General features: G+C 36.2%; 1 protein-coding gene across 10 annotated transcripts in view; it reads left to right on the forward strand.

Annotated features, from left to right (window-relative positions):
- Nucleotides 1–12493, forward strand: part of LOC144243797 (uncharacterized) — a 326374-nt gene that overhangs the window by 94216 nt on the left and 219665 nt on the right. The gene's annotated exons all lie outside the window — the stretch shown is intronic.

A 12493-nucleotide genomic window follows, 5' to 3' on the forward strand; every position in this document is an offset into this window, starting at 1 on the left:
TATAAAATAAAAATAAATAAATTAGCACACTTAATTCACCTCTTCAATAAACATTCTATGTGGTATTTAATTCAGAGAACNGTCTCTCTCCTCTTTCTCAGAAATGAATAATCATTTAAAAAATTATAAAATAAAAATAAATAAATTAGCACACTTAATTCACCTCTTCAATAAACATTCTATGTGGTATTTAATTCAGAGAACTCCCAGCTATACTGTTGGCTTCCAATACATGTGGACTTGGTTACCAAGTTCATTTCAAGAAGTTGGTAATGACTTAGAGTCTTTCAAGCTTGCTTCTGGTGCAGTTTATATTTCTAACTCCTGTGGTTCTATATATTCTTATTTTTGAATAGAACATTGAAAATAACAATATCTGTATGTATTTTTCTTTGCTGAATTATATTTTTTCTGGTGTGATAAAGACCTAAAAATACTTGCAAACAGCCAGAATCAGTTTAATGATGCAGTGAAAACAGCAAGGTTCAAACTTGTTCCTTGAAGACTGCTGCACAGAAATACAGGGATAAGCTATTACCTATGCAAAATGTAAGGAATTGGACATTTACATAAAAAAAGAAATCCAATTAGAAGAAAAGTACCCAGAGAAATAACAAAAGGTACTCATCTTACATTGTTGGAAAATAACAAGACAATATTTGAATTATCATCCTTTTCATCAAGATCTGGATTCTGGTCCTGAAGCAGAAAAAATACTGAGTTTTTACTAAATGTAATAGAAATTTGAGATGAATTTCTGGTGGAAGTGTTTCATGGGACTTTTTGACAATGAAACAAAGACATGGACAGTATGCAGTTTCCGGAGTGAATTATGAAACAAGACTTTTATGAAGCTTTGCCAGGCTTACATTTATGTGTAAGAGTTTTCTTAGCTGTTTGTATATCTGTTCCTTTATGTAAAAGAAACTTTGTGACATTAAAATTAATTTAAGAAAAAATAAATAAATAAAAAACATCCATGATAAGAAAAAAATAAAGTTTAAATATGTTAATTAGCTAATTCATCATTCATAAATATATTTTTGTTCAAAAATAAATAAAAATAAAATAAAAAGTGTTCTATCAACTTTCAGTGAACAGATGATAAAAAAGGTCTATAATGTCTATTGAACAGAAATATGTAAAGAAAATTAATTTTGACAAAATCACTGACAAGTGATTTTTAATGTTAAGGATAGAAAAATGGAAACTATAATTTAATTGTGTATTACTACAATAGGTCAACATGTAGGCATAAAAATTTCTCCTCTATAAAGTACAACCTTTTCTCTGTGTGTTGTCATATTTATTTTATTTTGTAGTAAAAACTTAAGACCTACTATATAAAAAGTTTTACAGAGTAAAAAAATTCATTCCACTTCTATTTTCTAAGTTTTTTTTTTCACTTCATGTTATAAGTATTACTCAAAATGTTAAAAATGTGTTAAAAACGATCCTTTGAATGACACATATCTTTCCCCATATTTATAGGTCACCGTGAACTATGTTATAGTAACAAAGAAACTCGAAAATCTCAGTGGTTTAACCCAGTTAACGTTTGTGGCTTGTTAGCACAAAGTCAAAAATGGAAGTTCCTGACTGATGGTAATCCTGGGTGGCAGAGACCCCAAGAACCACCATCTTGAGCCTCTATGAGGTTTGCTACCTCATTGCTACCTCTCCCAGGTTCAGAGTTGATCTGGTTACCGTCCTGCTAACAGATGGAGAAAGAGATATAGAAGATGAAAGAATGGTGGAAATTAGGCAAGACATTTCATGCACAAGCCTGGAAATAGCATATATCACTTCCATCTGCATCCAGTTGGCCAAATCCAGCCATCTAGGACCAAGCTATCAGCAAAAAAAGGCTGGGAAATAGAGTCTTCCTGTGTGACAAAGAGGAGGGAACAGGATCAGTGAGCATCTAGACAGCTCAGTCACTCCATCTGTGTTCCCTTCCTGTGCCTTTCTACCATTGCAATCGCTTAGTGAATGATGTCTTTGCATCTCTCCCTGTTCCTAACGTGCAGTGAAATACCACAGACGTCAATGGATTTCAAACCAAGGAAGTGAATTGCTTTTTTCCAAATTAAATATTCCATGCAATTTAGTATATTAAAAATAGATGAATATATAGCCGTTCTGGCTGGAGTAGAAATGAACAGTCAGAAATATTATTTAAATGGCCTTTTCCATTTACTTACACACACTTCCCCTTTCTACCCACTGAACCATTTCTACTCACTGACTCTAAGTCGCCATTGTAGAATTCCTGGGTTCTGATGAATAGAAGTTGGAAAGCATTGCAATAAGCAAAGTGAAGCTTTTGAACAGGGAGTGTTGTTTAGAGAGATTAAAGTTTAAATTCTGGGGGCGCCTGGGTGGCTTAGTNAAATTCTGGTACGTAAGGCTGCTACACCCTACCCAATACTTTTCAACTTTATCTTATTCAACTCTACTCTTAATGTTCCTTAAAGGTTTTCAACTCATTTCAACATTTGTGTCCATGTATTCATCCTTTTAACGTTGTTTTTAATGTTGAACTTGCTTTTATTTAAGGGTCAGGCATCAGGAAAACCATGATAAAGACTCTGACAAGGGAAAGAATTCTCATAATATAAAATTACATGAAATAAAATCAAAACATAAAGTAGAATATACAATTTGGTGATTAGTAAGGTAGAAGAACCCGTTTCTTTATAAATAAAGATACATGTTGAATTTCTTGTTTGTCTAACCCCCTCAGTGAGCTTAAGGCCCACCTAAGAGCAATTAACCCAAAAGGCTGCCTTACTCTCTGGGAGCCCAGGCCAATCTGCAAAAGCTACCAGACCCAGGGAAGGAGCTTTCTTCCACTTCTAGGATTTCCTCCCATGCAAGAAAGGCCACAAGGAACAGCATCCATGACAATATGGATGTTAGAATATTTCATTTTCTTGTGCTGATTGATTAGGGCAGACCTCTGTACTGTGCTGTCTTATTTATAACCCAAAACTAAACTGCTATGATCTTACATTTCTGAGTTCTTCAACATCTCTCCCAAACCTCTCCACCATTACCACTAAGCAAAACTGGCTAAAGCCTGGTCTTTTCCGCCCAATTTATTGTTCACTTTACTTGTATGGGACTTTTCTTCTCATAATGTCATTGACATGGGGCAGAGGTTTATAACCATCCTGTTAATTGCAGAGCAGACATAATGTCACCTTTTTAGAGACCTTTGCTTCATGTGGCCTGAACCAAAACATTCCTGTCTTATCGTTATTCTTAAGATTCCAGGAATGCAAGCATAGCTCCCCAAAGAATTTACACACATCACAGTGAAACTATTTCCAGTTTTGCACTTGTTCGAAATTATTTTCTCCTGGAACAAGTCTGGAATGGCTAATTTATTTATTACATATACAGATTACATAACTACAAACCAACTATTCACACCATTGTCAGAATACGGTACAGGCAAAACACCCTTGTGCAAACAGAGTTTTACCACATGCTTTTTTTCTACATGTGACAAAATCAGATAATGCTTTCTTTTTTTCTGTTATTGAGTAAGTAACATTGTCTGATCTTCAAAATGTTAAACTAACCTTCCATTCCTAGAATAAACCCTACTTTGTTGTGTTATTTAATCTTTATGGATTATATGTCTTTTGTGCTACTTTTAATAAGTAAAATGGCCAGATTTATTTATTTTTACTGTGATGTTGTCTCTGGTTTGTTATCAAGTTTATGCTGGCTTCATAAAATGAATTGGGAAGTATCTGTTTGCTTTTCTATTCTTTGTTAGATTTTTATGTAAGATTGGTCTAATTTCTTGCTTCAATGTTTGATGTAATTCTCAATGATTCCAACTAGATCTGCAGTCCTTCTCAGTTGTTGTGGAAAGATTTTTAATTATGGTTTCAATTTCTTTAAAGATATAAAATTATTCTGATCTATTTCAGATAAACAATATTTGGAACATACTTAAACTAAAAAAATATCTGTTGTTTATCTGAAATTCAGATTGAACCACATCCTGTATTTTTCTGGCAACCCTATAATGTCCTCATTATATTGCAAATGTCTGAATGAGTAGTTATTTGTGCCTTTTTGCTTCGCTTACTTTCACTAGAGGTTTATCAATGAACTAACTTTTGGGTTGTTTATGGTCTTTATGTTTTCATTTCCATTAATTTCTACTTCAAGGTTGTTGGTTTGGTTTTTTTTTTTTTTCTTTTTCCTTTTTCTTGTTTAGCCTTTAGTTTGCACCTCTATCTTCTTGGGCTGAATTTTTTTGTGAGAAGCAAGTTAGATGACTTATTTTCAGAAATAACAAAAGCAGTGCTGTCTAGTTAACAATAGGATTACAACCTACTGGAAATATGTACGAAACCCCCCCCCACACACACACCCCACCCAAATGGAGTCCTAAAGCCTTAGACATTTCACTTCCTGGTTCTTCTTCCCCTCTCCATTTTGTGGGCTTATTTTCATAGGCCTTGTAATGAGCACATGCCAAAGAACTGAAGTCTCTGCCACACCTCAGGGAATGTACTTTTAGCTTTCCATGGGCATAGGTGACTTCCGGTAAGGCTATAACCTCTGTAGTACTCAACCAATGAGGAATCAGGGGAGGGGCTTGCATGCTAGGACATAAATTGCCTACTGTGACTGCCCATGAGGGTGCCTGTCCATCAGACACCACTCTTACAAGAATGTTGATTAAAGCTTTGCTTCACTGTGCTCCAAGTCTCTGAGTCCGTCCCTCCTTTGATTGGGGCAGTGGTTTTCTCACAATTTGATCTTTAGTTTTGAGGGGTTTTTTTCTTTTTTATTATAGGAATATAAATTATCTTCTGTGCATGATTTTAACCAGTTCACAGAGTCATTCTCAGGGACTTAGAGTTTATTTTGTACTTGATTAGGAGCCCATTCATTTTATGCACACACGTGACCACTTCATATTTTCTCTTTTTTTGATGTTTATTTATTTTTGAGAGAGAGAGAAAGAGAGCACGCACACATGTGAGCACAACTGGGGAAGGGGCTGGGGGGGTGGAGGGCAGAGGATCAGAAGCAGGCTCTGCTCTGAGAGCAGAGTGCCTGATGTGGGGCTTAGATTCATGAACTGTGAGATTATAACCTGAGCCAAAGTCAGATGCTTAACTGACTAAGCCACCCAGGCATCCCTAATTTGCTCTTTTAGTGCATTCCTCTTACTGTGTTGTGAAAGAGGAAGTTTAGGAGAGCAGAAGACTTGAAGTGGAAGAGCCCAGGGCTAAGGTCAGAATATTGAAAGGCAGCCTTTAGGGGCACTCAAAACAGTCATCATTAGATGAGAGTAGAGAGAAGGGGCAGTGAGAGAAGAAAAGTCCTCTGGTTCATACCAGATCATAAAGTTGAGGCCACAGAGACTAGGTGAAAAAAATAACTTCTTGAAGTTTTATAGTTTACAGTTGTGTTTCTGCTTATGATTATCCACTAGATGTTGCCAAGTGGAATATGCAGTATTATATTAAAACATATATATATAGTTAAATATATATATATTTTAAAAATATATAGTTTTAAATATATATATATATACATACATATGTATATATATTGTTAAGAAATAAAATTTAACTGAGTAAATTTGAAGATCTAACAAATAGATGCAAGCTCTGAGGAAGGAGGGTGGGGCAAGAAGTTATTAGCAAAAGAAAAGCTTGTTTCAGGTCTGGTCACTTTCCCTGAGGGTGAAGGGCAGAAGGTCTTATCATGCAGATTACCTCATTCCTTGGCAGCAAAGAGAAGGCCCCAGTGACCTATTATTTTATGGATAATGAAAATTCCAGATTGATTGCTTTAAAATCCCACTCCTGGAGAGGTTGAAGCTGCAATTAAGTCTTGGTTTGCTACCTTGGGGACAATTGGTTCCACCTTGGGCCTGTAGTTTTCTTTTTAACTCTCTTTGTCTCTATATTTCTTTTGAATATGTAGCAAACCTCTAAAAGAACACATTTAGTAACTGTTTATACCTGGTTACATAGCTCACCAGTACTTTAGCTTCTTGGGTATAACTAAGCTCCACCTGCAAGCCTCGGGCCAAAGATTTCTTTGACCTGGACTCTCCAAGATAGAGCTTCAAGCATTGGCCATTTTGAAGTCTTCCTGGGTTTACCCATTCAGGGGAAGTCATGGACTTGAATCCATTCCACTCCTTAGCCTATCACTTAGTCTTTTCTGTTCATCTGATTTAGTGAGGTAGATGCTATCTAAAATGTTTTTAGCAACTTGGTAAAAGATAGATTATAAGTAAAGTTGGAGATAATAAAGAATAAACTGTCTCATCTATTTTAAGAGAAAATAGCTGAATTGAACTCAGAGCAAGTCAGATTCTATATTGAATTTTTTTCATTGAAAGAGAAAAGATTGGCCAGGAATAAAATTTTAGTGGTGTGTTCATTGATAAGGCATTTTATCTTTATATCTGAGGTAGACTAAAAAATTTTTTTCATACAAATAATGACTAAATGTATCTTTACTGAATGGCCATCTTTAGAACCTAGCAGAGTTTGAGATATCAAAGGGAATTGAACCTAGTAATTCTCCAAGAATGAATTGATATTTATAAATAGGGCATTGTGTCTTTCTTGGCATGTTGGGAAGAAGTGCATGGTTTCTTTCCTCTTTCCACTGGTTCTCAAGATTTGCCACATGCAGGGTTGCTTAGGTGACATGTCTGTGGGAAGGGGAAAAAATATCCTCTTCAAAGGAATCAATTTTTGTTGTTACAAATTTGGATCTTTGGGTAGACATCGGCCAATTCCTTCTGAAACCTGAAAACATTATGTTCCCGCCATCATGTTAATTCTTAGGAAACTGACATCTTTAAAAGGTGTGACAAAGAAAAAAATCACTTATAAAGCCACATAACACTATCTTATGTATACACACTATATGACATATCGTAGTCCAAGTTCTAATGACAGCGGATAGTTCCTTCAGATTTAATGCTAAAGTGGGTTTGGGTGTGGTTACAGGATAAAGAAATATACTTCCCTTGATCATAATTAGTTGTGATTCTTTATTGTGTTTAAAATCAACACAAACAAGCTGATGTTCCACTTGATACCCTTTTGTGTTAATTGTGAAGTTTCTAGGTGAGGACTTGGTAGAGTGAATTAGATGAGGAATGCTGGAATTATTGAGCTGCCAATGATGGTTTCACTGTATTGATTTGTTTTTCCATTTTTCATTGATCCATCTTTTTGTCCACGGATGGCTGGGATGAAACCTTAGAGAGTTGTTCATGAATAAGCCATCTTGGTGATGGGGAAGGATATGCAATTGTCTATCCATTCATCTAAAATGTATTGATGTTCAGATGGAGAGAGAGATGAAATATCTGCCCTTACAAAGCCCCTGGCAAATAGCAGAAGGAAATAATGTAATATGTGCTAATAACAGAGCCATGTATGGAATGTAGTGGGTTCAGGGGAATAGAAGGGGAGGAGACAAATAGCACAAGGTGAAATAAAGAGGGTCTGGGCAAGGAGAGTCGCAGTGATGATGGAGGGGAAGTAGATTAGACTGCTTTGGGGAGAGGAAAATCACAGAAGTTGAGTGTTTGGTTCTGAGTCCTGATATCCTGGTAGTACTTCTTTGTACTATACTAGTTGGATTATTCATACTGAATAAGTTTTTAAAAGTCTTGGTTTTGAACCTTGGTTTATTCTATACTGGTAAAATGGGATAATAGTACCGACCTCACATGGTTGTTATATGGATTAAATGAGATAATTTCTGAAAAGTTCTTGGTATCCAGTGCTTCAAATATAGTAATTCTATATATGTGGACTGTATATATGTTCTCCAGAGAAGCAGAGCCAGTGGTATATAGGTATATATTATCATATTCATTATAAAGAATTAGCTCATACAATTATGGAGGCTGAGAAGTCCCGTGGTCTACTGTTTACAAGTGGGAGACTCAGGAGAATGGGTGGTGTCACGCTAGTCTGAGTCTGGAGGCCTGAAAACCAGGAAAACTCATTGTGTAAGTTCCAATTTGAATGCAGGAGAAGACCTATGTTCTCACTTGAAAGTCAGAGAGAGCAAATTTTCCCTTACCCCACTTGTGTTCTATTCAGGTCTCTAATAGATTGGAGGTGGCCCTCCCACATTGGGGAGGACCATCTGCTTTATTCAGTTGTCTTATTCAAATGTTAATCTCATCCAGAAATAACCCCACAGACATACCTAGAATAATGTTAAACCAAATATCTGGGCACCCCGTGGCCCTGTAAGTTGCCATCTAAAATTAAACATCACAGCTTTATAATTACAATCAGAAATGGAACTTGGGTAAGAAGGGAACTTTTTTAAATCCCATCACCGCCTTGTACTATCAGCAAGATGTTGGTCAAGTTGCTTCATCTAAGCCTCAGTTCTGTCATCAGTGGAGTTGGGACTATACTATTTATTTTGTGGGGCCCTTTTCAATGAAATGGATCAAAGAATGAAAAAAAGCATAGCCCCACATCAAAACTCAATAAATGATTGCTACCATTCTTGGAACTGATTGAGAAAGAGATGTTGAGAATGATATCCTTAAATTTTAAAGTGAGTACTAGCTGGATAGTCATGATATGCAGAGAATATGGAGGAAAAACAAGCTTGTTTAAAGAAAAAAAAGTGAGTTTTATTTTAATCATGGATGAGTTTATTTGGTGCTATGTTAGGTAGCTGGATATAAGGATATGGTTCTCAGAAGTGATTCAGACCTAAGGATTTAGCCTCGTGTATTGGCAGCAAATGAATTGTATCTGATTCCATGAATATAGATTGGATTTTCCAGGGAAGGGAAAAAGCTGCAAGTTTCAAACCTTTGAGGGTAATGATGGAGAAAACGAAGTCCATGATTGAGATTGGGCTAAACCAGTGGTGTTAGGAGGAAACCAGGAAAGAGTCTTACTGTGTGTACCAAAAGGTAAGAGTTGTGTTCATAAAAGCATACAGACACCATATGTCAAGGGGAAAACAAAAAATGCTGCTTGCTGGATTGGCCACATGGAAGGCACCTAGTGATTGTCATTTCAGCAGTTTCTGTGGAGCAATGTGGGCAGAGGGCCAGTTGCAGGGGATTGAGAAGAGAATGGGGAAAAGAAAGTTAGGATGTAGGCAGTATGGGCTCAAGCATGACTCCCAACAGTCCATACCATTGAGGCATTTATGTGGCTTAAATGTACTGGACATCCTGGGAAGTTTGGGCGTGTCTGTGATACAGTGGGTATTGATATCCAGGGAATTGAACTTAGCTTCAAGAGCAACTGGTTCATTGCAAGCGCTCAGTCAATGTTAGCTTATGTTGGCACCCAATGGAATTGACACTGTCATTAGACAGACACTCTGTTTCCTCTTATGTCTACTCTGAGCCACTGCAGGGAACAACTTGGCTGCACAGCTTGACAACGAATGGGAAAAATGAGGGACTGGCTAAATGATTCATCTACATACATCAGATCAGAGCAATTTGCTTGAGGGTTGCCTAGCGATAACACTATATCCTCCCTCTTTGTATTGCCCTCCTGAAAGCTACATTCATCGTATCTAAAATCACCCTTTCTACCTTCACACTCCAAAAAGGAGTCAGTATTATGGTGTTTTATATATATGTATGTATATATGTATGTGTATATATATATATGTATATATGTATGTATGTGTATATTTATATATACAGTAATATATAGTAGGCCCCACACCCAACATGGGGCTTGAACTCAGTCAGAGCCTTGTGACCAGGAGTAGCATGTTCTACCTACTGAGCCAGCCAGGCACCCCTGCTGCTATTTTTGAAAGTCCATCTTGAAAGATGGACTTTTTCCTTCCACCTCAATCCCTTCACTTTAGATGTTTCACTATTTTAGACATAAGCCCACATAGACCTATGTTATGCTTGTAACTCATATAATATTTTTATCAAAAAAACTTTATCATATTATAAAGCTGTTAAGGAACAGACATTCTCAGGCATTGTTCATGAAAGTGTGAATTGCTCTAACCAATCTTTTCCAGAAAAATAAAGTATGCATTCTTTGACCTAGGCAATCTCATTTTGAGAAATATATCCTACAGATAAAAATAGCCACTAAAATATAAAACTAGTCAATGATATTTCATATATTATTATTTGTAGTTGAAATTGAACTGAAAACAACCTGATTATCTTATTAATAGGCAGAAAGTTAACTAAATTATAATACTCCTTAATATAAAGACCAAAGGGATGTATTACTAAAAATAAAAGCAAGGAAGAAATCCATATGTATAAGATTATCTCATAATTGGAACATAATTAAAACATTTTATTTCTGTGTTTATATCTCTGTGAAAATACATATTTATTTTGAATATGATTTTTCTAATCTTAGAGAAAAGGATGGAGGGATTCTCACCAAACTCTTAACATTGGTTATTTCAGAATTGAGTAGAAATGAGGTAGAGTGAAATTGTTAATGGAGCCTGCTTGGGATTCTCCCTCTTCCTTACCTTCTGTTCCTCCCTCTGTCCCTCCCCACACACCCTGGCCCCAGCCATGCATGTGCACATGTGCACTCTCTCTCTCCAAAAAAATTTTAAAACATAATTTAAACTTTATTTTTATTTAAAAAGTGAAATGAGTGTTGCTCCCTGTCTTTAAATGTAGTTATTCCTAGAAGGTGTTCTGGATTCTCACATATGCTTTTGATTTTATTACTATGTGAGGTAACATATCAGGAAGTTCACACATTGGCAGAGATTGGTTTATTGATTTCATTTAAAGAAATTAATAATAATAAATATTAACAAAAGTATTACTATTACTATTACTAACAAAAGTATTAATTACTATTAATAAATTATTAGTTATTAATTATTAACTAATGTTAATAGTGACATTAGTAGTTAATTTTGTTAACCACCTGAAAGGGCAGGACATGAAGGAATGGTATTCAGGCAACTGAGTGTTGATCAGGTAGTAGTCATGGAAAAGAAGTATTGGAAAGATCCCACGCTTATGGCAATGCCCCATTCTGGTGGAATTCTTCTGTAGGGAGTAGGTTGAAGGAGGTATTGGAAGGTCACAAATACTCTCAGAATATAGGTAAAAGGACTGGAAAGAGCATAGGAAAAAGAATGGAGCCCCTGAAAACCTTGAGGGAGATCACTCAGCTTAGGGAAGGAGAGCTGGGGAAGAGGGGAAGAGAGAGTAATGGGGGTAAGAAAAAGAGAAGTTGGTACAGTGTGTGCTTGGGCAGCCTAAGGGCAGGTGACAGATGCGCACGGAAGATGAATGCTTCGAGGTGGGGAAAGGGTGGAGAGAACATGGGAAGTTACCCAAAACAAATACACCTAATTTGAAGTTGGCCTAGCATTGGCGTGGCTTGTATTTTGTCTCATTCCACCGGCCAAGTGAATTCCTAGGGGTAATTTATAAAGTGAGAAAGTGTGAATTAACATCTTCATTTACATAATCATCTTTCATAACCAAGATGTCTTAAGCATCCAAAAGGTTTAATGTATCCAGTGTGTGCATAATAGCTTCAAATGATATATTTGGACAGAGCCCTCTGAGATGTTTCATTCTCCTTTGCCAAACACAGAGTTTCCTAAGTGAAGAAAAAGAGTGCTCAACAGAAGAACCATGATAAAGATATAAAGGGCACAAGCAATCATGGCAGGGTAAGAGAGAGACAAAAAGACAAGAAAACCTAGCTTTGATCTGAGATGGCACAAAGTAGCTTTGACATCTTATGTGGGTCATTTAAATTCTTTAGGTCTTTGTTATATCATCAGTAAAAATGAGGAAACCTATGATTTCTGTGGTCTTGTGTGATACTCAGTTCTCTTAGCCAAGGGATGTTTTTGAAATTGATGAACATGGTCAGAATTGGAGAGAGTTACATGTAATGAAGACACACTTCAAGATAATATAAGATTGATAGCTATGAGCTAAAGTTGGAAGTCTCACGGACCTGGGTTCAAATTCTGTCTTTACGTATATTAGCAGATGATGTTGGCCATGCTTCTCTGTGCTTATTTCCCCATAAATAAAACTGAGGATAATAACAGGTATCTATCTATCAGTGTGATCAATGGGAAATGAGATAATATATGTTAAGTGCTTAATGATACCTGATAACTCGAAAGTGCTCAGAATGTGGTAGTAAATAAAGTGAAATATTTCTGCTCATGCAAAAGTCAGGATTTTCTTTTCCTTTTTCTTTTCTTTTCTTTTCTTTTCTTTTCTTTTCTTTTCTTTTCTTTTCTTTTCTTTTCTTTCTTTTCTCTTTCTCTCTTTATTTCCCCCTTCCTTCCTCCCTCTTTTCTTTCTTTTTTTCTTTCCTTCTTTCTTTCTGTCTGTCTGTCTGTCTCTGTCTCTGTCTCTCTCTCTCTCTCTTAAGTTTTGGTTTTTTCCTTCCCGATTGGGGGAAAAAAGGGTTTGTAAGTGTCTTGGCAGTAAAAACACAAGTAAATATGG

This window comes from Crocuta crocuta, unplaced genomic scaffold, assembly GCF_008692635.1.
Source record: "Crocuta crocuta isolate KB4526 unplaced genomic scaffold, BGI_CrCroc_1.0 scaffold448, whole genome shotgun sequence".
Classification (NCBI taxonomy): Eukaryota; Metazoa; Chordata; class Mammalia; order Carnivora; family Hyaenidae; genus Crocuta; species Crocuta crocuta.